The sequence below is a fragment of the Leopardus geoffroyi genome, chromosome A1 (assembly GCF_018350155.1).
Source record: "Leopardus geoffroyi isolate Oge1 chromosome A1, O.geoffroyi_Oge1_pat1.0, whole genome shotgun sequence".
Taxonomy (NCBI): Eukaryota; Metazoa; Chordata; class Mammalia; order Carnivora; family Felidae; genus Leopardus; species Leopardus geoffroyi.
In genome coordinates this window covers 50375559-50394065 of record NC_059326.1, presented here as the reverse complement: position 1 = coordinate 50394065, position 18507 = coordinate 50375559, and the positions used below count along the sequence as shown (strand labels likewise).

The 18507-nt window shown below is 37.6% G+C and overlaps 1 long non-coding RNA gene across 1 annotated transcript in view; it reads right to left on the bottom strand.

Annotated features, from left to right (window-relative positions):
* Positions 1 to 18507, bottom strand: part of LOC123598795 — a 314546-nt gene that overhangs the window by 219574 nt on the left and 76465 nt on the right. The window lies entirely within an intron of this gene.

Here is an 18507-nt window from a genome sequence, read left to right as displayed (position 1 = left end):
GAAAAGGGCAGTCAAGAAAAGGCAGGCCAACAGTTTTGTCCTGAGCAATGGAAAAATAATGTGCTAAATACTGGGTTCAAGAAGACAGAGGAGGAGTAAGCTGGAGAAGAAATATTAGAGATATTAGAGAAGAAATATTATCTGTGGGCCAATTAGAACTGAAGTTCCTAATATAAGTGTGAAATAGCAAGTTGAATACACGAGTGTGAGCTCTGGGGAGAAATGAGATCTAGAGATAAAAATCTGGAAGTCAGAAACTTATGGATATTATCTAAAACCAGGGAAGTTGATGAGATTTTGCCTAAGGAGTAAGAATGGTTAGGGAAGAAAAGGTGAAGGACATACTCCACACTGACCTGAGAAATGTTTTAAGTTCTTATTTTGGAAAATCTTGAATTTTTCAGATATGAATGCAATGTAAGGTCTCTAAGGTAAGTTGATTTAGAAGATATTTCCGGGGTGCCTGTGTGGCTCAGTCAGTAAAGTATCTTACTCTTGATCTCAGCTCAGGTCCTGATCTCAGGGTCTTGAGATCCTTCACTCCACACTAGGCATGAAGCCTACTTAACAAACAAACAAACAAACAAACAAACAAACATTTCTGAGTTTCCAATTCCACATACTTCTCTAACCATTCTTTGTTTGAATTATACATACCTAAAATACATTACTATATTTTGGAATAAAAAAGATCTTTGTGTTTTTTCTTCAATATCATGCTCTTCCTTTTACTTTCAGCTGAAATAACAATTTCTAACAATCTATATCAAAGTGATTGGAAAATTACCAATGCTATAAAAGTACCTTACACAAAACTCTGAAAAAAAAAGACTAAATTGAAAAATTAATTTATTCTACATTTCTTTGAGGTTTTAGTCTATCTGAGATTTTATTTGCAAGTCAAAAGCCTAACAGTAGCCAGTAATGATCTGTAATTCAATGTCTATCAATTATTTTTCCTCAGAATTATGAAGATTCGAGGTGTCAGCTGATTCAGTTCCTGATAAGGACTCTCTTCCTTGCTGTATCCTCACATGGCAGAAAGAGAAAAATATGGTCTCTCTTCCTTTTTCATAATCCCATCCCTCATGACCACATTTAAAGCAAATTATCTCCTGAAGACCCCCCTCCAAACACTGCCACATTGGAGGGTTAGGGCTGCTACCAACTAATTTTGAGGGGACACAAATATTCAACCCATAACACTCACCTTCCCACGCAATCAGAACTAAGCACTGCATCATTTCTAAGACATGTGAGCTGTCAGATACTACTTTGTCAAGAGCCTTCACTTTGTGCAAATTTTTCTGCACTCGTGCCCAATTGCTAAACTGAGCATTTATAAGCAAAGTATTAGTGCTTGGTCATAAAAGCCATAGTACTTACTGGACCAATTATCAGACCCCTTACCTAAGGCCAAATACTTCAGGACAGATTTGAGGATTATCTGTTGTGTGAGTGCTGTAATTATACAGTGCTTCCACAAATCTACTGCGTAGCTATTAGTTGCAGTTTTCTTTTCCCCCAACTTAGTTTTCAGATTGGTAGTAAATGAATCCAGTGACTCACCGTTACTTAGTTGGCAACTCAAGTAGTTTTTTTTTTTTTAATTGAGCAGAAAGAAAATACATTCCCATGTACAAATATGGAATTTGGTTTAAGATCTTAAAAAATAAATTTGACCCATCAATGGCTGACTTTTCTTGTCATTCTTTAAAGAGGACATGGGTCCTTATTCCTAGCAATCTAAACCACAATTTTGTTTTCACCTATTTTCCACAGGCCCAAGTCTTCAGATTGAACAGAAGTGAAGTACAGTTTCAATATTAAGGTCTCCATGCAATGTCCAAGTAGAACAAATTACTGACAGGCAATTTCCAGATTTTACACATTGTTCTGGAAAAAGCTGACAAACAGCAGTTTAGCATGCCTCTCCATGGCATTGCTTTTGTTTTCTTTATGCTTACATTTAGATTGTGTAACTAAACAACGGTATGCATGTTTTTGCCTTGATCAGTGAAAAAATCAGAGACTTTATACGCAGAAGCATTCCCACCCATATAGGTAGATGTTAGGTTCTCCCCACTCGGGCAAAAAGATGAAAGGTGCAAGAAAGAACAGGAATAAGAAAGAGGATGAGACTAGATTAGGTTGTAAATAGCATATCAGTGGAATCTAAAGTTATTTCCCACACCATCATCACACCAAACCACATCATTTTTGTGTCCCTGTTATTCTCTCCATGTTGACAGGTCAACCTGGGCTGACATTATTACCCCTGGAATTGTTAAGCATTATTGAACCAGGCTGTGAGAAAGAAAGAAGGTGACACTATTCAGAGCTATAGGTATTGCTGAAAATTAAGAGTTCAGTCTATCTACAGACTCTTCCTAACAGTAGAGAAATGCAGTGCCCAAAGGACAAGTCTGCAGCAAAACATGGAAACACAAAATATCTATGCCTTCAGAAAATTAGAGTGAGGGAAATTCTGATGAACAGACTAGGTTTTCAGACTGGAATTTGTATCTGGAAGGACAGTGGAAAAGCCCCCACTCATTTTTTTTAATTTATTTATTTAAATTCAACTTAGTTAACTTACAGTGTAGTATTTGTTTCAGGAGTAGAACCCAGTGATTCATCACTTACATACAACACCCAGTGCTCATTCTGACAAGTGCCCTCCTTAATGCCCATCGCCCATTTAGCCCATTCTTCCACCCACCTCCTCTCCAGCGACCCTCAGTTTGTTCTCTGTATTTAAGAGTCTCTTATGGTTTGTCTCCCTCTGTTTTTATCTTATTCTTTGTTCCCTTCCCCTGTTTATCTGTTTTGTTTCTTCAATTCCACATATGAGTGAAATCACATGGTATTTGTCTTTCTCTGACTTATACTTTCTTTAAAAACGTTAATGTTCCCTAAGTTTCTTTAAATTTGGCACCTCACTTCTAAAGGCTCCAGCCTCAGGACAATTCATCCATTTAGGAGTACTTATTGGACCTATGTCCTGCTCGGTGCTGAGGACAGGTGAGGAAACTTCTCTTGAGGGACTACATTACCAGAGCAAATTCTCCAGAGAGAAGCCAAATTAGCTTGTCCAGCTTAACGCTGAGGAATAAGTAATGATACCTACTGAGGAAGAGCAGAGGGAGACTGACAAACAGAATGTTCATTTCTCAAAATACCAGCTTTCCAACTATCGTAGGTACTCAATGTTTGGTGAATATTATTAAGTGAAATGTTAAATAAGAATTCCCTTTATCAATAAAGAAGATTCCATCCTCATCTATGAAATTTTCTGACCAACAGGGTGATCCGACACTGGAAGGAACAAGGAGAATCCTTCTTTATAGATTACTAAGAGGGAAGAAAGAAGCTCCTGGTCTGAAAGTCTTGTGATTCTGCAATGTAAAGGCAGGTGGTTCGACCATACTATTTCCCAAGTCTTTCCCCCTTCTTAAATAATATATATTTTTAATTTGTACAAGAAGGTTTGCTTCTGCGCAAGATGGAGTAAGCACACTCCATATTTTCTCTCTCACTGAATGCACCTACAATGTCACAATGTGAACAGGTATTGGGGGCTCTAAAAAGAATAGCAGGTGGACTGAAAAGGAACACCAGAGTTCAAAGCACCACCAAACCTGTGGTGAGCTGATCACTTTTTTTCTCCTCACATCCCCCAGTCAGGATTCAGGGTAGCCAGGGACCCTGAAGTGGGCAACTAACGAGGTCACCCCACACGCAGAAGCAGAGGGAGAAGTCCTCTGCTGTTTTTCCTGTAAACCTGGGTGTCCAAGGCCATTTTCAGATGTTGCCCCTTAGCTGCTTAGGAACAAGCTGGCTGTAGTCAGTACCCTGAGCCCTGGCTTTGGTGATCAGATAGATTTAGTTTCAAATGACAGCTGTGCCTCTAAGAAGTTCTGTAACCTTGAGAATTATTTAACATCTGTGAGACTCCTTGTCCTAATCAGCACAATAATAATAGCACATTGCAGTACTGATGTGCACATCACACCACTGGGTTGTTAAAAGTTAAAAATTTTCATTCCAGGAAAAGGCGGTATTTCTGGATTCATATATAAAATGGAATCAAGTTATTTTATAACTTCCTAATTTAAGGTGTCAATTATGGCAGTTCTTCAGTCAAATTTTATGGACTAAAGTCTTCAGAAAAATGTACATATATAATCCCTACTCATGTTACTCTAAGGTTAATTCTCTAGTTTCCTCTCCTGTGCTCAGAAAAATAAGGTCAAAGACATAAGTTCCTTTGATTAAAAACCTCGGCTTGTCCTTGGCATTCAGATTGACTTCGACATTTGGTCACTTCAAACCTGCTTAAGTAAAATCAATTAGTATCCTAGATAACTTGTTAATTTATATTTCAAAAAACGCTCTAAAATTTTCCTTCACAATATTTCAAAGAAACAATTGCCCCAATTGGCACTTCCAGAGGACAGACTTGAACGATTCTTAATGTCCCTTTCCCTTCTGACATTCTGTAATTCCTGATTTGTTGGATTTTCAGAATATAGAAATGTGTAAGAAGTTTTTTATTCCCTAGTAAACCCTAGATAAATAGTCCCTGATTCAAGGATAGCTCAAGAGCATGTGTGTGCAACAATGAGGCAATTTCTCTCAAATTAAATTGTGAGCTTTTTGAGAACAAGGACCATATCTTCTATTCCTTTTCTACCTCTCACAGCATATTTCATGCAACTGGGCTCTCGGATGATCACAATATAATTCTAATTCCCAAGTGGCCAAAGCCTGGGCATTCTACAGGTTCAGCAGAATAGGGTTAAACTTCAAAAGGTAGACCTGTGGATTTTAAAGGTTGTTTTTTCCCATGAAAAAGATAGTATACCATAGAAAGTACTATATAAAAATTCCCTTCTTTTTTGTGACTGATTCAGAAGAAATCTAGGTGAACCCATGAGTGAAGTTCTATTCAATATTTTTTAAGCCCTTTTCATCAGTAGATAAATAACCAGCTTCAGAACAAGTGATTGTTTTATTCATCTGCTTTCCTTATATTTTTCTTCTCACATCATTATTTTCCAACTTTCCATTTTATCCTATTATCTTTTTTTATAATAAAAAAAATGATTATAGCTTTCCATGAACACCATTCAAAAGCTAGCAATCCCACTAAGAGAAGCTTTCAATGGGGAGAAAACATAAGGATCAAGCCAAATTTTGTTACTGTTTGAATGAACCCTTTTTTAAAAAGTGTCTATCATTTCTGCTTCACTTAGTTTTGATTTTCATCCACAATATGTTCCCTTAAGAATGATCACGAGAAAATTTGCACCCTGAATATTCATGATTTTTATACAACATGTAAGAATGTCTCCAGATGACTATGTGAAGCCTGTACTGGTGCTACTTGTATCTGTGGGCCATATGCACACAGCTCAATGAACACAATCAGCAATGTTGGTGAGGCCCATTGAAGATTTAGATGCAGACTGTGTCAAGCTATGTGCAAGCTATCTTGACAGGATGTCAGTCAACTCAGTGTGTGTGTGTGTGTGTGTGTGTGTGTGTGTGTGTGTGTGTTTACTCAGTATATAAAATTGATTTGGTAATACACACACACACACACACACACACACACACACACACATACACACACACACGACATATATACATTCCCAAGCCAATTTGTTTCAAGGATCCACAGACTCCAATTTCTAATATGAAGATGATCATTTCAGAAACTTGATGTACATACAGAAATGACATAACCAAAAAGCTTTTGTTTCACTTATAAATACCTATGAAGAAAAGTTTTATTTTATTCCAGTCTCACTAGTTAGATTTATCATATGTGGTCACAGGTAACTATTTATGAACTTTTTCATTCTACTGTTGCTAAATCTAGTGTTTGCTAGAAGTTAACAATGGCATCTTCAAATATTCTTAACTTTGTGTGTGTTATTCTTTTAACGAAGACTATACATTCACTCTTAACGACTTTCAAACAAATCAAGACACTTACAAGGAACCTCATGGAGTCCATAAGAATTCTGACGAAAGTAAGCCTCAAATTTCTTTTCACTTCATTGTATGTACATAACCAAAGTCAACTGGTAATAATTTGGGGCATGGCGACAGTTTAAATTATAATATGCCAATAGAACAGAAGGGAAATGTCAATGTTCAAAGCCACCTAATACCTCACAGCTCTATGTGGATAAGGATAAAGAAAAACAATTTCATGATATGTGTATTTTAGCAAATACTTTCTTTTTTTTTTAAGTTTATTTATCTTGAGAAAGAGTGAGCAAGACAGGGGGAGAGAGAGAGAGAGAGAGAGAGTGAATCCCAAGCAGGCTCTGATACAGGGCTCAAACTCACAAACTGCGAGATTGTGACCTGAGCTGAACTCAGATGCTTAACCCCCCGAGCCACCCAGGTGCCCATAGCAAATACTTCTAAAACTGGGGTACTATCACTATGAGAAGTATACAACCTAATAATTGTAGTTAATTTTAAACTTTTATTCTATCTCAACTATTTTTTATTTGTTTGTACTTCAATGCTTCCAAAGGTCATAGAATAGCTAAAGAAGACCATCCCACTCTTCTACCTAGCTCACCTCTCACATGCCCTGCAGGTTGAATTAAGTTCCCATCTTAATTAGCCAAGGGAACATAAAAACTTCTCAGAAGTGAGTGGAGCACACAGAGCAGAAAGAACCCAGCTCAGTGGGGTCTTCCCCAGCTACTAGTTCTCCAATGGAAAGTACGGCTGCTGGAGATACCTGTATTGTACTTGTACTATAAAGTAAGGATAATATTATCTATGACAAGGAAGCATGAAAATGACCTGAGGGAACCCATAAATAAGAGAATCAGCTTTGGTTAGCACTCTCAGTCCTACAACTAATCCCACACGAATTCTGATGTATTTCCTCAAATGTTTCCACTTCCCTCAATATGCAATGACACTTGTCTGATCCAAGAATTTGCCCAATTTTACTGTGCCACAGTCTTTTCCAGTCAGAGCTTACATCATTCTGGGAGACTCTCTGCTAATTATCAAGTACGTCCATTAAAGGAAATGCTGTAAGTCAGAATCAGCACAGCCACATCCTGCATCCAGATGCAGAGTCTGCACCAGGGTCCCTTAACCACCTCTCTGTCTCTTCCTTGTCAACCTTCAGGGAAAGCCCACATCCCTGTACATACCTTGTATAATTCAACTGAAGGAATGTTTGTTAAGAATGTCATCTGTGCTCAGCGCTGGGGCACTGATAGTTAGAGAGAGACATGTCCCCATCCAGGAGTTTGACAATCAAATAGTAATACAATTAATTAGTTACATAGCTACAAAGAATAAGAAGTAATATGAAGGAAATGCAAAGCATGATGAGAAAATGTGTGTGTGCATGTATGTGTACACATGTCCCAAAGACCTAAAGTAGAGTGATGAAGAATCTAAGGAATTTTGGAAAAGATCAATTTGGGCTAAATATACAAAAAAAAAAAAAAGAGGGATAAGAATATCCAAGGCAATGATGAGCACTGGGTGTTGTATGTAAGTGTTGAGTCACTAAATTCTACACCTGAAACTCATATTGCACTGTATGCCAGCTGGAATTTAAATAGAAACTTGAAGGAAAGAAAAAAAAAAAAAAGAATATCCCAGGCAAAGTCTAGGAAGGCTCTGAAACAGAAGAGCTGCTTTAAGGCAAGTTCAGCACCATGCTAGATGATGATGGAGACGAGGCAGAGGCAGAGCAGTCAGGGTATTTCTGGCCACATTAAGGATTCTGGAATTTTTCCTGGGAGGCCTAAGAATTGACAGAAGGGTTTTAAGCAGAGAAATGACAAGATTTCGTTTATGGTTGAGATAGTATGAAGTGCACTGTAGCTGCAATGTGGAGAATAGACGGCAGAGGGCACAAAAGCAGAAGCACAGGTATACCATTAAACCAGGCCACCGAGAGATAGTAACAGCTTGGACTCAGGTGGTGACCGTGCACATGGAGGAATGGACAGATCGAGATATTTCATGAAAACAAAATCAAGTAGTCAGGGTGATGAGAAGACAAAGAAATCAAGGCAATTTTCTAATTTCTGAGATTCCAACTGAATCTTTATAATTGTATGGTATGGATAATGTTATATACTATCTTACAGATTCATGTGTGCAGTTGACAAATACTATTGGAACTCCAGGAACAGTGATTTCGAGTGTTGGTGACCTGAATTTGAATGCTGGTCCTGCCTTTCATTAACTGTGTGACCTTGAGCAAGGTTCTTAACCTAAGTATGAAGAAACTCACACACCATCCTGAGCCACCCCTGAGGTTCCTGAGATCTAGAGACTGTGGGAAATAGGCAGAATTCATATCTCTAAGGCAAATGCGGCTCCTTTAGAGATTTGATCTTGCATCACTGGAATAGAGTGGCTTCAAATCTTATTCCTAAGAAATACCTTTTCTCTTAGTGAAAGTCACCAGATTACTGAGTACGGTGAGATGCATTTCAGAAGGGCTTCTTGGGTTAGTAAATGACAAGGACTACACAAATCAACCACTTTCCAGAGGTAGAGATTGTTATAACAGAGTCTGCAGACTTTGGTTTCTATAAAGTAACAGGTGGAGTGGAAGGGAGTGGGCCTTGCACGAGGATTCTAACATTGTAATGTCATCATATTCACTCTTCACCACTGTGAATGAACACTTTAGTCTCAGAGTCAGGAATATAATATGGAGTGATGGAGACGATGGCTGATTGGAAAGAATGTGCCTGAATTAACAGGTCAGTAGATACTCATTTCCAGCTAATTGTTACCTGAGTCCTTATTTTTTTAAATAATCTAGAAATCAGGATTTTATGAGAACTCTCCTAATATTTAAATGCTGGCTCAATTTTTTTAAAAAATTTGATATGTGGGTGAAATAAAACACATCTGAGGGCCAGATGCACTCCCCTCGGCTCCCAGTTTATAATCTCTGGTTTCAACTACTTCAACTAGGCCCCTGTGGGATAGAGTAATGGAATGAATGAACAGGATGGAATGTAGACTGTGACAACAGAGCAGTGTGGGACTGACACGGAAGCCCTGCCTCACCGAGTAAGTGATTTTTAAACACTTGAGCTGGCACAGGACATGAACATAGGAAAAGGGATAGAAATACAGAGCTGAAAGAGATAGAAGTCAATCGTTCCTCTTTATAATCAATTACAAGTTTCTGAAAAGGAAGAATTTCTGCTTTTTACATATATTCTAAACTTATCTAGCCCAACTTAAGTATGTTAGATCAAAAATAAAAAATCAATTAATTCCATTTCTTTGATCTGCAGAATGAACTCTTCATAAGAGACCAAACCAATTCTCTTACACATTTAAAAAAAAAAAAGTTTTCTCAATAATGTTTCTTCTATTTAGTTCAAGGACTGAGCAAACCCTGCTAGACTAGAAATAACTCTGAAGACTCATGTCACACTTAAATAGTTTAGATTATAACCAGCAAGTTCTCTCTGTCCGAATTTCCTCAACTGTTAATAAAAATGTTGATCTTGCAAGCATGTTTCTAGGATGGAACTCATCGTATTTCTCATGAAGTCAGTGTTCAAGGAACAGAAGTTACCATAAATTTCACCATATGCGATAGATAGTGCTGAAAGGTCTGAGGCCTATGTTATGGCAGAAAGATATAAAATATTAGATATAGAGATGGCAATGAGATCATATTCTTGCTTCCCAACCCTGGGGGCCTCGCAGCAGAAGAAAGGAAGGAGAGACATGCAGAAAGAAGGCAAGATCCTTGAAAGAACAGGGAAAAGAATGTAAATGGGAGGGGAGAACATGAAGAGAAGTGCAAAGGAGGGGCCTCGAATGAACAGCTGTGAGGAATTTCTCACCTCGGGTACCTCCAGGTTTCAGGAGTGAGGTGTAACACCAAAACAGCTCAGATAGTGTGCATCTCACTATTCTGCTCTCCAGTGGCCCATATCATAGGCCCCTCCACCATGTGAGAGAGCCCCTGAGACTAGTGGCACACTTACCACCAGGTGGCGCCCACAGCTTTTCTTTCCCATCTCAATAAACTAAGGCTGTGTGGCAGAACCATTCCACCTCTAACTTAACAATTTATGGCGTTGATATCACTTTATCTAGTTGCAAAGTCATCTAAGATGGCCCACCTCAATTTTTTTGAGCTTCACCCCAAATTCTAAAATGGTCAAACCAAATTACACATGATAGTCAGGCATTCTACCTCTGAATAATTTGATCCTGGATTCAAATCCACTCAGCAAATGCTTTTAGAGCACCAACCATGTGCATATCTCTGGGGAAATATATCAGCAAAACAAAAGCTAAAAAATACCACCTATCCTAGTGGTGCTTATATTCTAATGAGAAAACAAAGGTTTAGATAAATAGTTACAGATACAAATACATTATACACTAAGAGAAATTCACATTCATTTACATTAAATTAAAAATAGCAAATTAGGAGAGCAGGTGTAAGAACACCTCAGGGTATTTTTTAAGGAGGAGAGAGAGCCTTGATAATGGGGAGAATGTTGTTTTTCAAAGAGATCCTTCCAGGGGCGCCTGGGTGGCTCAGGTGGTTAAGCATCCGGCTTTAGCTAAGGTCATGTTATCACCGTTTGTGGGTTTGAGCCCCACATGTGGATCTGTGCTGACAGCTCAGAGCCTGGAGCCCGCTTTGGATTCCATGTCTCCCACTTTCTCTGCCCCTACCCTGCTCACATTCTGTCTGTCTCTCTCTCTCTCTCAAAAATAAACATTAAAAAAATAAAATAAATATATATATAAAATATATATCCAATATTCGGGGCGCCTGGGTGGCGCAGTCGGTTAAGCGTCCGACTTCAGCGAGGTCACGATCTCGTGGTCCGTGAGTTCGAGCCCCGCATCAGGCTCTGGTCTGATGGCTCAGAGCCTGGAGCCTGTTTCCGATTCTGTGTCTCCCTCTCTCTCTGCCCCTCCCCCGTTCATGCTCTGTCTCTCTCTGTCCCAAAAATAAATAAACGTTGAAAAAAAAAATTAAAAATATATATATATATATCCAATATATAAAAAGAAGTTTGAGATTATCTTATTTATTTTCATTTTAGTGTTTATTCATTTCGGAGAAAGAGAGGCAGAGCATGAATGGGGGAGGGGCAGAGAGAAAGACACAGAATCTGAAGAAGGCTCCAGCCTCTGAGCTGTTAGCACAGAGTCCAGGACTGGAACCTGTAAACCATACCACAAGATCATGACCTAAGCTGAAGTCAACGCTTAACTGACTGAGCCACCCAGGCGCCCCTGAGATATTTTTAAATCTTACATTCTCTGCTTCCTAATTTTGCCCAAGGACTGCCCTGAGTATCTTCCACTGTGGTGATAAGTAGATGGTACTTCCTGGGATCCCTTATACTATTTATGACTAAGCACAGGTGCAGCTGAGGAAAAACGTTGCTGGTAAATCACTGTTTTCACCTCATTTTACAGTTATAATTTGCATCCAATCTGTAAGAAACCTCTTCAAACCACTGCAAGAAACATTCACTTCTAAAAATAAAGTTGGGGCACCTGGGTGGCTCAGTCGGTTAAGCGTCCAACTTCAGCTCAGGTCATGATCTCACAGTCTGTGAGTTCAAGCCCCACGTCGGGCTCTGTGCTGACAGCTCAGAACCTGGAGCCTGTTTCGGATTCTGTGTCTCCCTCTCTCTCTGCCCCTCCCCTGCTCATGCTCTGTCTCTCTTTGTCTCAAAAATAAATACAAACATTTTTTAAAACTTTTTTTAAATAAAATAAAATAAAGTTAATTGTGTTTTTCATACTAGTATTTCAAGTTACCTGAGAATGAAATCCATTACACGGTGATTATCTATTGCTCTCAAAATCCTCATGCAAAATCTAGGAGGGAGCAGACTTTTTTAATTTCACTTTTTCTTTTAGATACTTCCTGTTCCACCACAACCAATCACTTTTCAATCTATGAAACTTTCTTTCCTCAAGTCTCACATACATAATGGCTGCTTCTCCACTGAGTTATATTGACCTTGCAGAAATCTGCTGGCTAAGATTAGCAAAGGGTAAGGTTCCCAGAAGTTGATATTCTGGGTCATATAGACTTCTACCAAGGCTAGATGCTTATCTTGACTTATCCCAAATTAACTTTCGCTTTTCCAAAGTTGAAGAAGAAATCTTCATCCACCAAAATTTCTCCAGAGATATTGCTGCAGGTCAGAGCAATGCTGAAGTGCCTTTCTTTATCATTTCTGTTTGATGTGCTGCAGAAAGTATAAAAGCACAGGAAACATTCCAAACTCAAAAACCATGATGCTTTGTGACTTCAGCAATAATCCTAAAATAGAGAAAAATGTCTCATTTTATGAGGCATGCCTCACTTCCTGAGAATTTTCCAGCATCTTCAATTGAAGCTAAACTATCCACTGAGAGTATAAATTCCTGAGAAAACACTGAGAGTGTTTAATTCCTAGTAAACAGTTTTGCTTGAAAAACTCAAGTAAAACTCAATGGCCCTTGAAAACACTTTTGAGTTTCTCCTAAGGAAGGTTATGTCAAGGCTGAATGGTTTGGTTCAGTAATCTTAAATAGAAATTGATAAAACAAAATAACAACAGAAAACTGATCACTCAGGTTTAGCCTGAGTTTAACCTGACCATGGCCAGGTAGCTTGGATTATTCTCCTAAGATTATTCAGGCAAGACTGACTTCAGCAGTCTGGTCCTATTTGTGCTTAGATTCTTCCTTTAAAGTCACTGGAATGTCTCACAGTGCAGCTATAGAGTATCTTCCCTTTGAATCAAGCATCTGAGTATTTAAAGTATTTCCTTAAAGGAATCTAACTTTTCTTAAACTTAGAAAAAAATTAGCATTTTCCTGACTAAAACCTGTTTGCGGTGTCCTCCTTCAGTAGGTGAATCAGTAAAGATGAATAGTAACTCCTAAACAAGCGGATGTAAGTAGCATGAATCCCAGTAAGAGCCCTTCGGGGCATTTACAGAGCCAACGTGTCACCATAACACAGCGTGACTACTTGAGAGTCCTCTACAGGAAAATGCCCACAATTCGTAAAACACCTTGAGGGCAGTGCACCCACAGCTAAGAACCACGGATTTTATCCTAACCTCTTATTTTACAGATAAAGAAATAGAGACCAAAGAATTCAAGTGACAGTTTCCATCATTTAAAAAAGTGAGTTAAGATCAGAAGCCAAACCTCCTTGACTTCAAATTCATGCTCTTGCCTAAGTTGGGCAGGTTATTCCTATTGTTATGATATGGTATACACACACATTTTTATTATAATATATAAAGAGAATCTATCAGAGTCTCTTAAATTTCTTTAAATATTTTCTTGAATTATTTTCTAGTTCTATACTTGCTATCAGTCACCAGAATGTCTACCTCGTGAGTCATGGGAGAAGACTGGACACACATCCCTATATCCAGAATCACACATGCGGTACTTGACCAACTTTGCTTCATCTACTTTAAATCCTCATGTTTATTTGGGATTATTATCTTCATCAATAAATGAAATATATAAGAAACAAATCTATAAATTATAAATCAAGATACAGATATTAGGTATGTTATTTTTATATATAATGCAATATTACTATTAAGTATTATTATCATTATCTTCTATTCTTCCTAAGCCATTTCATAAAGTTCAACATTCAAGATGGCTCTCTTCTACCTTTTCCCATTATTTTTCTTTTCTGGAATCTTCTGGAAATAATTATTGATTTATTTTTACCTAAATAATTATTATAGCTTCATAATCCTGAATATTTCTTTCCTTTACCTTACCCTAGATTTGCCTCTTTCCCTAAGACCTATTAAAATGGGAGGCCTGAGTGTATTCTTTGTGTTGTTTTATAGGATTTCTAGTTGTACTGCTCCTTTTTCTATATATAAGGATTTTTAAGGGCACTTATTAGGCGTAAACTTGGGCAAATTTAGTACCTCCCCTGAAAATAGGTTTCCTCCTCTATAAAATGGAAACAAAAAGATCTAGTTAAAGTTGTTTTGAGAATTAAAAATTGTGATTTTTTTGCCCCTGGTCTTGTTTTCTCAATATTTTTTTTGAGCTTGTAAATAAGTAAAAAATAAATTGGAAAAAAAAACTAGGGGAAAAGACCTATTTCTAATATGCTAATACTATGCTTATGTTTGCATAAATATAACTTAGGTGCAGAAAACTAAAACACTACTAAAATATTTAGGCTTTTTTACTTCCTACCAACAAGAGTCCTTTGAAGTCCTTTGATCTTATAGACAAACAGCAAAAGTAATAACTGCTCATCTGTTCTAATAACTAAGAAGATAAAGGGTAAGGAAACTAAAAGTTCATAGTATAAATCTCAAGATTAAAGAGGATTGCTTATTCTATGTTAATAATGTTGATGAACAATAACTTCCATTCAGAAATCACTTTGCAGCTGACATACCACCTTGGCTTACATATTTTATGAGAAGTGAGTGTCAGTAGAACCAACAGTATGTGAATGTTCAGGAATGAGGGGTAAAATTATATGATTATATAAAGCGATCAAAGAGAAAGTTCACAAATAGCTTCAGCATACAAAGCACAAATAGAATACATAGGTGAGAGTTGGGGAGGGCACGTTACAGTTACTACTTAGATGTATTTTCAATTATTAATGATAACGTTTTTATAGGACTAGATTAGGGTGGATGTTACTTTTATTATTGTGTAAAGCAGAGGTTGTCAGAGCTGTGCTAGAGCAAAGTCTGCATTTCCTGAGAATCTAGATGGTATGATCATCCAGATGAGATTCCTTCCAACTCCTGTGTTCAATGAATGAATAAGGAAAAGTGGCAAAAGAGTTTAAAAAGAAAAGGAGAAAACATATTTGACCAAGATCATTTATCAAGCAGAGTACTTCATGCTTGGGAAATAAAATTAACCAGAGCATTTTCTTCTGGGATAGAATACTTGAGGGTTTCAGATAGGGTGAATATTGTACAAAGTATACACAACTCCAAGTAGCTTCTAAACACTACTCCAAGAACTCTGTTGTTATAAAATTACTTAAGAAGATAAAGAATTAATAGTTTTTGCAATTGTTCTAGTGACTTAATTATAGCAGCAGCTATGTATCTGCCTAGCAACTAGTGTTTCTTCAAAAACAAAACCACATTTAACCATTTTCCCCCACCCTGGATATCATTCTGTTCTACCAAGCGAGTCTCTGAAATTACATTCTTTGTGCAGAAACCATGTCCTGCAAACACACAAAAGGAGGACTCTGGAGTTCAGATTGTGTGCTTGGGTACGTGTAGCTGAAAATGAGGAGCAAAAATACAGAAGATTGACAGCAATTGGGTAAATATTCTTCACAGTGGAAAATTTGAGACACTTTTCCATTGACACAAAACCAGAAAACAGCAAGACTGTGAACACCCCAGGAATTTTAAAAATGCTTCATGGGTCCCTAATAATTACAAAAACAAAAGTCTTGATTTCTGAGATATGATAAAAGTTCCACAACTGATACTTGGTTCAGCTCTTGGTTCGTCCTCCACTGGCCACAACTTTTTAAAGAGGTAACTAAAACTTTATGTTAAGAAAAAAATAGCAAAATTTTAAAAAAAAAAGAAAAAATATCAAAATTATATCAGCATTCTTTTTCTGTTTTTATTTACTCATTTATTCATACAACTCTAGTTGAACTTTAAAAATTTTTTCTACTTCTCAGAATAGTTCTATTCCCTCAAGATTAAACTTCTCCTTTGAAATTCATTACATTCATAATCAGAACTCTAATGACCGAAGATACGCAAGTAGTAGTATAAAAAGATAATTTTGTTATTTAAGAAAAAAGTGTCTTGTACTAATGAATTCCTTCATTTTTAATAATAAGCTTTGTTTTCTTTCAGAAAAGTTTTTCTAATGAGATATTTCTCTAGCTTTTTATTTAACAAACAACTACTGCATAACTATTGCATGCCAGGCATTGTGACCTTCTGGGGACATGCAGATGAATAAAATATAGCCCATGCCCTCAGAGATGATTCTTCAATTAGGGACAGACTTGTACACAATTACTTTAATAATGCACAAGGTGCTGAGACAATCACAAAAGAGGGGAATCAAATTCCAGCCTCAATATATTAGGTGCACTTATGTACATAATTGAGGAACATTTTTAAATACCAGATATGAAGTTCTATTCATCATATAGCATTGCTTCTACAGAAAATCAAAGTCCAAATAATTATTCCTAGTGGAATAATTTTCTAGAAATGTCATTTGCCATGAATAAAAGGCCTTTGTTACTAATAAGTACAAAGTGTTTCTGTTATAAATGACTATCCTATTTCTTATTAAAAGTAAAATGAAATATATATTCAACTATTTCAAGAAGCCCCACTAGCCTCAATGGTTTGATCAACATTCACTTAGTAATCATATAACACTGCCCATTACCCAAAACCAATGGGCATGAAGTGAGAAGTGAAAAAAAAATTGAGTTGTTGTAGCCAGGAAAAAAAAATTAATAGTATCACAAACAAAATGTAATCTTTCTCTTGTGTCTGAACAATTCTACATCTGATTCTGATGCAGTATGATGACCAGTGAGGTGCTAGAAATTCCTTCCTATCCACAGCAACCAAAGTTTTCCATACTGGAGGAGAGGGGTCACCCGAAGGACTCCCTCTCCCATTCCTTCAAAAGAGAAAAGAAAAGTGAGCTGCAGTCTGAGTTCTCTCCTACTGAGTCAATATCCTTGAGGAGGACAAATGCAGGTGCAGGTTGGTGGCCATTTATAATAGCAGGGGCATAAATGGATTAAATAAAAGCTTGAGTCAGGCCCACAGAAGGAATGAGTTAAAAATATTTTTTAAGTTTATTTATTTATTTTGAGACAGAGAGAGAGAGAGACTGCATGTGCAGGGGAGGGGCAGAGAGAGAGGGAGAGAAAGAATCCTAAGCAGAAACCTCACTGTTTGCATAGAGCCAGATGCAGGGCTCAAACTTATAAATCGTGAGATCATGACTTGAGCTGAAATCAAGAGTCTGATTCTTAACTGAGCCACACAGATGCCCCAAGGAATGAGTTCACAATTAAAACTAAGGTCACAGTGCAAGCCACTATGAATCACAGATGACAGAAACAACAAGCAGATCTCCAAGGTCTGCAGAAGGGCTGTGTATGCAATATAAACAAATAAAAGGAACAGTCACAAAACTGAGCACACAAAAGGAGACTCTCCAGAATAAAAAGCAGATTGAAAAAAAAAAAATATATATATATATATGTAACTTTAACAAATATGTTAAAGTTATTTTTCCATCTCTTATCTCATTGTCTAGCTCATTTCTCTTTATGGTGTGTATTTTCAGGTTTTTTTTTTCTTTAACCATCACTATTGGGTGCAATAAAGAGGGTTTTTTTTTTTTTTTTCTGGTTTTGTTTTTAAGATATAAAGAGGCAGCTACAACTTTGCAGAGTGTGGGGAATAAGCTTAGGAATCCCCCAGGCTTACACCAATGGGTTAACAAGGCATAAAGTACAAAGCCATAGGATGCTCACACCCGAGTCTGGGTAAACAAGATCAGGACCCCAATGGGGGGGGGGGGTGCAAAGGCGCCCAATACAAAGGTATATGAGGTAAGCAAGATTAGGCGTTCAAGGCAAAAACGCCCCCCAATTTAGTACTATAGCAGAAAGCTGCTTTCACAGGAGGGAAGGATCAAGTTAGGTCAACAGGTAAATAGACTGTTGGGCTATAGACTGCTGCACTGCACTGTACTGCAGGTGAAACTGCCCTGAGCAGAGATGATTAACAAAAGAAAAGGTGCCTTGGCAACCCTGAGGTCACGTGTCTTACCTGTTTCATCCCCTAGGCTACCTAAGATAAACAGAGGTGGTACCTCATGTTCCCTGTAAACAACCTTCCACTCGACTGTCCGGCACCAGGATTTTGTTTTGTATTAACCCAAACACCTAACCCCGAATATCTTCAAAACTCCCATTCCCTCACATCTCCAAGTTAATGTTCACAGATTCCTTGTCTCTTTGTGCACATCCATCACCATGTTTGTAAGCCTTCTGATCCTATAAAAAATGAGGCAAGGACCCTTATTTGGGGCTCTTGTCTTTTCCCAGACATTAGCCATCTCTTGCTTTTCATCCTGCATCCCGCTGTCTTGCTGGCGAAGAGAGAACTTTAGACTTAGAGTCTACGACAGCAGAGCATATTGGATACAGGAAAAAAATCCATGAGATTTGATGCTTAAAGATGTTGTTTTGAAGAAATGCAGAAGTAAGCCCATGATTTGATAATAAGGGCCCAGAAATAAGAATCTAGCCATCCAGAACAAATAGCTGAAAGGAGGAGCAGAGAAGCATTGGGGATGCATAACTGAAAATCAGATCAAAGACAGTTTTCTCAGCTACACAGATAGTAGTCACTGACTAATTAGTGACACTGAGTTAGAAACTAAATAGAATTATATCACATACCATTG